Source organism: Lynx canadensis, chromosome D1, assembly GCF_007474595.2.
Source record: "Lynx canadensis isolate LIC74 chromosome D1, mLynCan4.pri.v2, whole genome shotgun sequence".
NCBI classification, from domain to species: Eukaryota; Metazoa; Chordata; class Mammalia; order Carnivora; family Felidae; genus Lynx; species Lynx canadensis.
In genome coordinates, this window is record NC_044312.2 from 54,750,894 (window position 1) to 54,763,127 (window position 12,234).

Here is a 12,234-nt window from a genome sequence, read left to right on the forward strand (position 1 = left end):
GCAGGGACTCATGCTCACCTGATGGGGGACTCAAACTCATGAACCGTGAGATCATGACCTGAGCTGAAGTCAGATGCTTAACAACTGAGCCACCCAAGTGCCCCCCCAGAGTAATTTTTAAAGCTGTATGCCAGCTAGGTGAATTATAGGTATTAGGAGGCCATCTATCGAAAGAGTTCTATCTTTAGCCTCTGGAGAACTGACACATTAGAGAGGCCTTGGACTTGTTCTGTGTGGTACTCTGGAAGCACAGAACTAGACCAGAGGGCAAAAGCCATAAGGCAAAAGCTTTCATTTATTCTATGGGAAATTTTTTTTACAGAGTTCTGTAATAATAACTTTGGGAGTGAATTTTCACCAGTAGGGGATGTTTGGGTTTCGGCTGCACTGTCACTTGGCAGGAGTGTAACAGTTGAACACATGTGAAAAGTGGTTAGACCAGATGACTTGAAGGGGCTCTTCCAACAATCCTGAGTATGAGTCTCCTCTACAAATGTTGATTTGATAAATTTTCCTAATTAATTCTCGGGTATAGCAAGATTGCCAGTGAATGGTGAACTCTCTCTCTCTTTTTTCTTTTTTTTTTTTTAGCAACTAGTGGAATTCATCATTATTTACAATTCTGATTAAAAATACTGATTAACTGGGGCACCTGGCTAGCTGAGGTGGAACATGCAACTCTTGATCTTGGGGTATGAATTCAAGCTCTACTTTGGGCACAGAGATTACTTTAAAAAATTACTGAGCAATTTTTAGGTAAAGCAGTTTTTAAATCAAGAATTTCACATAATGGAATGAAAGATGATCTATGCTGGCAAGAAATGACCAGCTGCAATGTTTCTCAGTGGTTTATTTGAAAATTTCACTTAAACACAATCAGTTAAGTGGAGGTGACAGTGCTGTGGCAGCCTTGAGAGAATTTAAAGGAGTCTACTGGAGTCTACTGAATCTAGAGAATGGCTATCAGCCCACACCTCTTTCGGATTATGAGACCAGAGGATGTAGAAGAGTTCTTGTCTTTAAATTTTTTTTTTTTCAACGTTTATTTATTTTTTGGGACAGAGAGAGACAGAGCATGAACGGGGGAGGGGCAGAGAGAGAGGGAGACACAGAATCGGAAACATGCTCCAGGCTCTGAGCCATCAGCCCAGAGCCCGACGCGGGGCTCGAACTCACGGACCGCGAGATCGTGACCTGGCTGAAGTCGGACGCTTAACCGACTGCGCCACCCAGGCGCCCCAGAGTTCTTGTCTTTAAAACCAAGAATTGGTGTACTATGCTGGGACCATTTAGTACAGGCACAATTATAAAAAATAATGAGAATATTCTAGTGAAGCTAAATTAAGTGTTGGGTGAAATGAATGCCTGTCTCATTTTGACTCGTTAATGACTTTTCATGAGCTCTTTAAGGACCTACAAGTCTAAATGAAAATCGAAGAGAAAGAACACTCTAAGGGGATGTGACGTAATATTTGCAGCATTATTTTAGAACATAAAGTCATATCCAAATGAAAGGTTAACTAGGAACCTACTAGTTCACAGTATAGGCCACTTATAGCTTCCTTGTTGTTCCTCTTGCCCATTTCAGAGCTACTTTATCCACACTCAAGCACTCGTCCTTCTCTCCAGCATGTCTCCAAGGAGGAGGCATCTCCTGTTTTTGTCACAGCCCTTCTGTGTCCCTCATCTGGCCCCTTCCCTCTTGGCCTCCTACAGGTCCTCACATCTCAGTGCTTTCTCTCTGATCTCCACCTCTCTATACTCTACTCCTTTCTATGCAAACCTCTATCCTGGAAAACAGAAGTACCACCCTGTCTTCCATCCACTCTGCCTCTCAGTTATTTCTTATTTGACTGCCAGTCTTTAAAACAAACAGATTATAGAAATGTTAAACTATATTTGAAGACTCGCTGAAATGTCAGAAATTCCTAAAAGAAACTCTGGGAAATCAGCAGGCTTCGCAGCAGCATACTTGAACTCCAACATTAGGAACAACTGTTACAGGTAGCTGAAACTTAAAACAGGGGAGATGTTCTTGCTTTTCCCTGCAATTGTTTTGTATCTTTCTGTTGAAATGTCCATTTTCTTTTCTCTTTGGCATTACTGCCTTCTAGTAGGATGCCACTAATTGCACCATGGACTCATGCAATCAAATAGCTCTTACTCTAGGGGCGCCTGGGTGGCGCAGTCGGTTAAGCGTCCGACTTCAGCCAGGTCACGATCTTGCGGTCCGTGAGTTCGAGCCCCGCGTCGGGCTCTGGGCTGATGGCTCAGAGCCTGGAGCCTGTTTCCGATTCTGTGTCTCCCTCTCTCTCTGCTCCTCCCCCGTTCATGCTCTGTCTCTCTCTGTCCCAAAAATAAATAAACGTTGAAAAAAAAAAAAAATTTAAAAAAAAAATAAAAAAAAAAATAGCTCTTACTCTATTTAAAAAAAAAAAAAAAAAAGAGGAAGCACTTGATTAATGATGTTAGAACCTGATTAGAACCTGTGCTGTCTCTAGTTTAAAGTAAATTTTCTAGGGGCGCCTGGGTGGCTCAGTCAGTTAAGCGGCCGAGTTCGGCTCAGGTCACGATCTCGCGGTCCGTGAGTTCGAGCCCCGCGTCGGGCTCTGTGCCGACAGCTCAGAGCCTGGAGCCTGTTTCAGATTCTGTGTCTCCCTCTCTCTGACCCTCCCCCGTTCATGCTCTGTCTCTCTCTGTCTCAAAAATAAATAAACATTAAAATAAATAAATAAATTTTCTATATTTCAAGGCTAGTTTTTTCCCCCCCAAGGATGAATTTTGATGGTAACGAGGGTTTACCAACAATGAAGAGAGAAGCAAGCTGGCTCAATTCTGGAAAATTGGAAAGTTGGCTTCAGATTCAGACTGATCCAGAAGGCAGGGCTGGAGTTTTAGCTGGGAGATGTTGTAAGCAGAATGAGGATAGTGCCAAAGAGACATGGACCCACAACCAGAAAAGGCATACGAGAGAGGAAGAGAAGGCTAGGAATCCATCTTTGTAATGATTGTCCTCTCAGAGACACAGCCACTTCTAATAATCTGGATGTGCTTATGCAGTGGCTTCCAAAAGTTCTTGTAAATTTCATTTAAAAACCATTCTTCTTGGTTTTTTTAATTGAGATATAATTCAATGCCATAAAATTCACCATTTCAAGATGTACAATTTAATGGTCTTTAATATATTCACAAGGTTGTCTCCACCCCCAAAAGAAACCCAATATATTACTAGCTCAGTATTACTATTCACCATTCTCCCCTTCCCCTCAGACCCTGGCAACCACTAATCTACTGTCTGTAAGGATTTGCCTATTCTGGACATTTTATATACATGGAATCATAATATGTGAGCTTTTTTGTCTGACTTCTTTCATTTAGCATGTTTTCATGACTTCATGGTTTTTTTTTGTAATTTTTTTATTTCATAGTTTATTTTGAGAGAGAGAGAGTTGGGGGCGGGGGAGGGGAAGCAGAGAGAAAGGAAGACAGAGAATCCCAAGCAGGCTCTGCGCTGACCACACGGAGCCTGATACAGGGCTTGAACTCATGAACCTGAGCCAAGATCAAAAGTTGGAAACTTAACCGACTGATCTACCCAGGCGTCCTGACTTCATCTATGTTTTAGTATGAATCAGTACTTCATTCCTTTTTATGGATGAACAATATTCTACATTGTTTATGCATCCATTTTGTTTATCTTCAGCAGTTGATGAATATTTGGATTGTTTCCACTCTGGGGCTATTATGAATAACAAATATTGGAGTACAGGTTTTTGTGTGGAAATGTTTTCAGTTCTCTTACGTATCTGGGAACTAAATTGCTACATTATATGGTAACTCTTGTTTCACGTTTTCAGGAACTGCTGAACTGTTTACACGGTATCTGTATCTTTTTACCTTCCCACTGGCAATGCAGGAGGGTTCCAGTTTCTCCACATCAGAGAACACTTATGATTCAGTCTTTTATTATTATTATTATTATTATTATTACAGCCATCCTACTGGCTATGAAGTAGTTTCCCACTGTGGTTTTGAGTTGCATTTCCTAGATGATTAGTGATATTGAGCATCTTCTCCTGTGCTTATTGGCCAATTGTTTAACTTCTTTTCAGAAACATCTGTTCAGATCCTTTGCCCATTTTTTAAATGGGGTTATCTGTATTTTTGTTCTTCAGTTATCAGTCCTTTCTATATACCAACCCTTACCAATTACATGACTTGCAAATATTTTCTTCGGTTCTTCAACTTGTCTTTTTACTTTCTTGATGGTGCCCTTTGACACAAAAGTTGTTAATTTTGGTGATGTCCAATTTCGGTTTTTGTTTGTTTGTTTGTTTACTCATGCTTTAGATGTCATACCTAAGAAACTGTTGCCTAATGCAATGTCACAAAAATTTATGTTTTATAGGTTTAGCTCTTAAGTTTAGGTGATTGGCCCATTCTGAATTGTTTTTGTATAAGGGGTCAGAGATCTGAATTCATTCTTTCACATGTGGCTATCTAGTTGTACCAGCACCATTTATTGAAAAAGCTGTTCTCTCCCTCATTGGATTCCCTTGACATCCTTGTCAAAACTCAGTGGGCCAGAAATGTATGGGTTTACTTCTGGACTCTTAATTTTACTCCACTGATCTATACAGCTATCCTTATGCCAGTACCACACAGTCTGGATTACTGTAATTTTGTAGGAAGGGGCGCATGGGTGGCTCAGTCGGTTAAGCATCCGACTCAGGTCATGATCTTGTGGTTCGTGGGTTCAAGCCCCACGTCGGGCTCTGTGCTGATGGCTTGGAGCCTGGAGCCTGCTTGGGATTCTGTGTCTTCCTCTCTCTCTTCCCCTCCCCTGTTCATGCTCTGTCTCTCTTTTTATTACTAAAAAGTAATAGTTTAATTACTATTAAACAATAGTAATTGTTTTTCCATCTACTGTTTGAACTTAAAATAGGCAAGGGCTATCTGCTCTCAATCCTCAATGCCTAGCAAAATGCCTTATATATTTAATTCATTTAAAAATAAATCTCACTTCTCTGGGGCACTTGGGTGGCTCAGTCGGTTGAGCATCGACTTTGGCTCAGGTCATGATCTCACAGTTCGTGGGTTCGAGCCCCGCATCGGGCTCTGTGCTGACAGCTCAGAGTCTGGAGCCTGCTTCTGATTCTGTGTCTCCCTCTCTCTCTGCCTTTCCCCCACTTGCACTCTGTCCGTCTCTCTCTCAAAAATAAATTTAAAAGAACATTAAAAAAATTTTTTTTAAATAAAAATAAATCTCACTTATTCACCTAATCACAGGTAGAAGCGGTATTGTTACCATTTTATAGATGAGAAAACCAAGGCTCACAGATTAAGTATTTTTCTAAGATTATTCTATTACACTTCTTTTAATGCAAAGGCATAGATAATAACCCCACTAAGCTTGCATGTTTATAAGAAAGCACTCAGCCTCACTGTTTCTTGGGTAAGAAGTTACTAGTCATCCCAACGAGCCATTTCAGGTTTCTGTCTGAAAACCATTAACAACAGAGAAGGCCAATTCTCTTAAGTCCTAGAGTTTCTCCCATTATTACCCTTTTTAAATAAAGTTTTTTCCTTTACTGATAATTTATATATGCTTATAGTAGACAGAGAAGAGTAAGAAAAATTAAATAGTCACATCGCCACCACTCAGAAATAACCACTCAAAATGTTAGTGCATTTCTCTTTGGTATTTTTTATTTGCAGATTAAAAAAAATTAAGATCTTTCTGAGTAAAGGTCCTTCATAATAAATTAGTCAGTTTATAGAACCAAATAAAACACCCCATTATCTCTAAAAGCCAGATGACCCAGGCATGCGGGAAGCTTTAACAATAAAGAGCACACTCTGCTCCTTGGTCAGCAGCAGCCCTGAGGGGACATGGAAGGTTTTCAGTAGAGAAAGGCAATGGCAGCTGAGGACCCCGCCTCACCGGCCCTAGACCCTAATAGGTTAGTTTGAAACTCATTGTTTCTTAAATTGCTACCTCTGGTCAGCAGATCTCTGCCACCGAATGTTGTAACATGAGCTGCTTTCTTCAGTTTAGGTCACTTTTTCATTCAGACTCATTCTGGCATCCGAAACAATGTCTGCTGAGGTGAAGTGATGCCCTGTGTTTTAGTGGTTTGTTAAAAAAAGGGCATCACTGCCTGAACTCACTTCCTGGGCCTGTTCCAAGATTTCCCATCTTCCCTGATAATCCTTGCCCTGCAAGTGAAGGACAAAGAAGGAAACTGAAATGAACCTTACAACCTTAATGTTAACCTTCTTCTGAAAACCCTGTACACGGTGGGAGACTATGTTGCCTAGCACCTTGGTGTGTAAGCAATAGGAGTTGTGAAGCATTATTAAGTGGATTAACTTCTCAAACCATATGTTCGAAAAATCAATGGGATAGGAGCAATTCCTATTTTTTGGTTTTTTTTTTTTTTTTTTTTTTTTTGAGAGAGACAGAGCGAGTGGGGGAGGGGCAGAGAGAGAGAGAGAGAGAGAGAGAGAGAGAGAGACAGAATCTGAAGCAGGCTCCAGGCTCTCAGCTGTGTCAGCATACAGCCCAATGCAGGACTTGAGCTCACGAGCCATGAGATCATGACCTGAGCCAAAGTCGGATGCTTAACTGATTGAGCCACCTGGGTGCCCCAGAAGCAATTATTTCATTTTATTTTATTATTATTAATAATGTTTATTTACTTTTTAAAAAAAAACCTTTTTAAAAAATGTTTATTTATTTTTGACAGAGAGAGAGAGACAGAGCATGAGCGGGGGAAGGGCAGAGAGAGAGGGAGACACAGAATCGGGAGCAGGCTCCAGGCTCTGAGCTGTCAGCACAGAGCCCGACGCGGGACTCGAACTCACAAACCGTGAGATCATGACCTGAGCCGAAGTCAGTTGCTCAACTGACTGAACCACCCAGGTACCCCTGTTTGTTTATTTACTTTTTGAGAGAGTGAGAGACAGAGTGTGGGGGGGGGGGGAGGGGCAGAAAAAGAAAGACACACAGAATGTGAAGCAGGCTCCAGGCTCTGAGCTATCATCACAGAGCCCAATGCAGGTCTTGAACTCATGAACCGAGAGATCATGACCTGAGCCAAAGTTAGACGCTTAGCTGACTGAGCCACCCAGGTGCCCCTGGAGCAATTCCTTTTAAAGTTAAAAGCCCATGATAGGTGTCACAACAAATGTAAGTACCTGGGCTAGCACAGAATACAAAATCACTACTCTAATTTGTTTTCTCACTTTATGATTTTTACTTTCTCTGTAGTTTTTTTCCTGATTCATGTTTTTTCTTCATCTATTTAATTTTACTTATCTTTCTGTTTATTTATATTCATCACCCATTACCTTGTAAAAATTAACTTTTGCTCACATGTGGCATTGTCCATGTATGTTAACAGAGACCTTCTCAAATTCTTCAATTCAGGAATATCACCATAGCGTGTATCGTACCCTCTCCTCCAACCACCCCCTCCCCTGCCAAAAGAAACCCAAAACAGTGAAGTATAATTTTCTGAGAGTGGAAAGGTGCCTTAAGTCATGGTAAGAGGCAAGAAAGCTAAGTTGAGTGCAAGTGCAGGGCAGTCAGCTAGGCTCATTCATCATCCCACCGCTGTTTTAGCAAATTGTTACAGATTTGAGGGATAATTGGTGGCAAGTCATTCATGAATGCCAAGGGCTTGCTATGTACATGGCCCTTCCCAGCCCATCTTGGCCGACTTTCCAGCCCCACCATGCCATCATGTGCCACACACAAATTCTTGCAGTTCATCAAACATTACATGCTCCTTCCTATCTTTGTGCAATGAAATGGAATTACCTCTACGTATGCTTTTCTTTATCTTTGAACTCCTCATCCTCAAGACGCAACTCAAACATCACGTTCTCCTAGAAGTTCTCTGGATTCTCACGAAGGGCAATCCCACGGTACTTGGTGCAGACTTCAATACAGCACCTACCACATGAGAATATAATTCTTATGTCTCTTCCTCAAAGACTAGGAGGCCTCTGGGTTCAGCAAACAGTTTGGATGCTCTTATAGTGGCTTAACACAGAGAGGACCTGAATGCACAATAGTGGAGGAGAAATGAGGGGTCAGATTCATGAGACAGGAGTTAAGAGGTGACAGAACTTGGTTGATTGGAGGCAGTAAAATGAAGTGTGCAGGCTTTGCTGCCCAACAGCATAGATTGTAAATCAAGCTCTGCCACTTAGTAGGTATAGACTTGGGCAAGTTACTTCACCCTGACTTGTTTTCTTATCCGTAAAACAGGAATCATGATAGTATATATTTCCTAGGGCTGCTATGAAGACTGATACACATAAATTGCTTGGAACAGTGAGTACCTATCATACAGTAAGCCCTCCATAAATGTTAGTTGCTGTTTTTGTTCCTATTATAATTAATAATTATAAATTATAATTAATTATTATTACTGAATATGAAGAGTGAGGGAGAATAAGGTCATACAGATAGATTCAAGGTTTCTAACTTGAGCACCTAAACATAAGGTGGTATTTTTCCATATAATAAGATGCTAGAGAAACAGCAGAGTTGAATGAGAAGATGGTAAATTCAAATTTTTATTGATACTATTTTTTAGAGCAATTTTAGGTTCACAACAAAATTGAGCAGATGGTACACAGATTTCCCAGTACTCCCCAGTCATGCCTCACCTCCCTCATTATCAACATTCCCCACCACAGACGTACATTTGTTGCAACCGATGAACTCACACTGAGATACATCATTGTCAATCAAAGTCCATAGTTTACAAGCTCAATTTTTGATAAGCTGAATGAGAAGGGTCTGTGGAACCCCCAAATGGAGATGTCTAGCAGGCTGCAGGATGTAAAAGTCTATAGTTGAAGAGAGTTTTGGGATGGAGATAGAGATTGGGGAGTTACCTACACAGGGTAGTTCAAACCATGGGCATGGGTAAGTTTGCCAAGTCAAGTGTATAAGGAGAAGCACAGTGACTAAAGTCTATTCAAGGTTCTTTCTCACTTCTCTTTAGCTAATCTATCAGTTATTGCTAAAACTTAGTGACTTAAAATAACAAATATTATCTCACAGTTTCTGTGGGTCAAGAACCTGGACCATTTAGCTGGGTGTTTCTGCCTCAAAGTCTCTCCCAAAGCTGTAGTCAAGGTGGCAGCCAAGGGTGCAGGTATTCCATGGCAGATCATACTACAAAGTTCATTTATAAAGAAAAAGAGGGGCACCTGGGTGGCTCAGTCAGTTAAGCATCCAACTTCAGCTCATGTCATGATCTCACAGTTGGTGAGTTTGAGCCCCGCATTGGGCTCTCTGCTGTCAGCATGGAGCCTGCTTCGGATCCTCTGTCCTCCTCTTTCTCTGTCCCTTGCCTGCTTGTGTTCTCTCTCTCTCTCTCTCTCTCTCTCAAAAATAAATATTAAAAAAAAAAAAGAAAGAAAAAAGAAAAAGAAAAACCCAGCAGACCCTACCTGTTGTCACTCTCTGTAACTTCCAAGGCTAGGTTAGAAGAGGCATGCAGCTTCTATCAGTCTCTTTTTTGGGACTCTCCACTTCAAATCCCAGCTACCATGCTGTGAGGAAGCTCAGACCCCATGGAGACGCTATTTAAAGGTATTCCAGCTGATAGCTCCCTCTGAGGTCCCAGTCATGAGCCACAATGTGTCAGATACTAGTATGGAAGGCTGGAGGTCTCAGAAGATAGCCAGTCCTGGTACACACTTTAGTAGTTTTCCTTCTTTCAACTCTCTTATTCAAGAGCCACACACTCCCTGCCTCTTTTTTTCCAGAGAAAGGGAGTGTGCGTATGTAAGCAGGGGAGAGGGGCAAAGGGAGAGGGAGAGAGAATCTTAAGCAAGCTTCACAGTCAGGACAGAGCCCAACACAGGACTCAATCCCACGACCTTGGGATCATGACCCAAGCTGAGATCAAGAGTACAATGGTCAACCAACTGAGCCACAAAGGCACCCCAAGAGTCTTAAGAGTACATATCAAGGGTATGATCCTAGTAAGAATGGATCTATAGGAAGCTTAATTCTTACTATCGCCAAAAGGCAGGAACATCTTTATACCTCTTTGCCAACTAGTTCTAAAAGGTGATGATTTGTAGTGAAGACATTAAGCTTGACATTAAAAGGCAGGAATTTAATTTCTAGCTGCATACTAGTAATGTAGACTGCAGCAAATCACTTAATTGCTCTGATCTTCAGTTTTCTAATCTATACAGTGGGCATAATAGCAGCCACCTTGCATACATCACAGAATTATTATAAAGACCAAAAGAGAGAATGGGTGAGAGCATTCTTCTGACAAGTAAAACAGTATACATATGTGAGACTTAAGTGTCTACTTTTATTACTTATAGGGATTTATATAGGAAGTAAAGGAACAAATCCTGCCCTTCTTTAAATTCTTGGTGATATGCTTCCCTTTGATGTACATATGCTTGGATACTTCCTCGGAGACTGTCACTGTAACAGGTGAAGAGTTCCTTGTCATAGCTAAGATCCCTTTTCTTCAGTCATTAACTTGAATAAAATGTTTTGCTGTGAGACAATCCCCCTTTTTTTTTAGTATTTTTAAAAAAATATTTACTTATTTTTGAGAGAGAGAGAAACAGAGTGCCAGCGGGGAAGGAGCAGAAAGAGAGGGAGACACAGAAGCTGAAGATAGGCTCCAGGCTCTGAGCTGTCCACACAGAGCCAGACGCCAGGCTCCAGCTTACGAACTGTGTGATCATGATCTGAACCGAAGTCAGTCACTTAACCGACTGAGCCACCCAGGTGCCCAGAGACAATTGCTTTTTAACGACACTATAAAAACTATGTCAAGTTGATATGAAATTATTATACAGGTTTTAGCCAATTTTCTCTCTGCATGATTTGGGGGATTCTGTTTCTGAGCAAAGCACTGACTGTTTTACTATATAGCCAACCGCGTGCAGCTGTCCCAGGAACCCTGAAATTCTCCATTTCCTGTATTAGATTGTTAGCTACTCTCAAAGCTTACTTTTCCTCCTGGATTCTCCATCTTGGAGAAATGAACCAGCATCCAATCACTTAGCCTGGAAATCATCCTTGGCTTCTTTTCTTCATCCATCCTCTTCTTCATTTTCGCCACCTTCTTTCCCTCAGTCTCCCTCCAGATTCTGAGGACTTCACCTTTGTAATAGCTCTAGACTCTATTCCATTTCCATTCTTACTGCTACTCTCTCACCTATACTATAGAAACAACTTCCTAATACTCTCCCTGCTCAGAGTGCCCCTCCTCTAGTCTTGCTACCAACAAACGAATCCCAGTTTAAAAAAATCGAACACTCCTCTAGTCAACAGATAGAAATACAGCTACTCCACATGTCTGCCCATCCAGCCTCAACAGTGCTACAGCACAGGTATGATCATACTGATTTTACAGGCAAGAAAAGTTTGGCCTAGAGACGGACTTCCTTGAATTCCACTAGGTCTCTCAAGGCTAAAGTCTTGCTCTTCAGTTTAATGCCTCAGGCCTCCTATTTGTAAAACTGGATCAATAGTCACTTTCCCATATAATTGGCATAAAGAGGAAATGAAATAATACTGGGAAAGTGCCTGGAACAGTGCCTGGCACCTAACACTCAGTTACCTTTTGCTATTATTCTGATTAAAGTTTTCATTGTTCTTGTTACTTCGTTCTTCAGTGCCTAACAAAGAAATAAAGCAAGAGTTTCAAATCCGAAGTACTAATTCTTTTCCCCTTAGCGCCCCATCTCCTCTCTGACACAGCCAACTCTTTGCCCAGAGTTAATTACCAATTTGGGCTCGTTTGCCTGCCTGAGACTGGGCGGGGGACACGCAGCTCCCGCACAGGGGCAGCTTCAGGACCCAGAGTGACGTCGGGGGCGCGGCTGTTTTGTTGAGATGTGGACAGGTTGGGATGAGGCCCGCGCAAGCTAGAAGAGCCGTGAACCCAGTTACGAGCTCTCTAACCTCTAGAAGAGTGTGGTCTTTGATTCCCATCCAAGGCTCAGGCCTCGGTTTCCTCTTCTGTAGAAAAAGGAGTTTATTATTCATCGTGCTTCCACTCTCAAAGGGTTGCTGTGACAACGCAGCACTAGCACTTCGGAGAGAGAGCTCAGTTATTTCCAGCCTGGAGCCTTAGGAAGGGCGAGAGGGAGGGGCTTGGGGTCACGTGACCAACGCCGCCCAGTCCCCTCAGGCCTCCGAGAGCTTGCCCCAGAACGTCTCTCTCTCGG

The 12,234-nt window shown here is 41.9% G+C and overlaps 1 long non-coding RNA gene across 1 annotated transcript; it reads right to left on the bottom strand.

The window, feature by feature from the left end:
• Positions 1–7,831: 7,831 nt before the first annotated feature.
• Positions 7,832–12,107, bottom strand: LOC115525755. Its single transcript, XR_003972455.1, has 3 exons — positions 11,969–12,107; positions 11,625–11,682; positions 7,832–7,960 (listed from the first exon to the last, which is right to left on the bottom strand). It is a non-coding gene; the product is annotated as an uncharacterized LOC115525755 (long non-coding RNA).
• Positions 12,108–12,234: the final 127 nt, after the last annotated feature.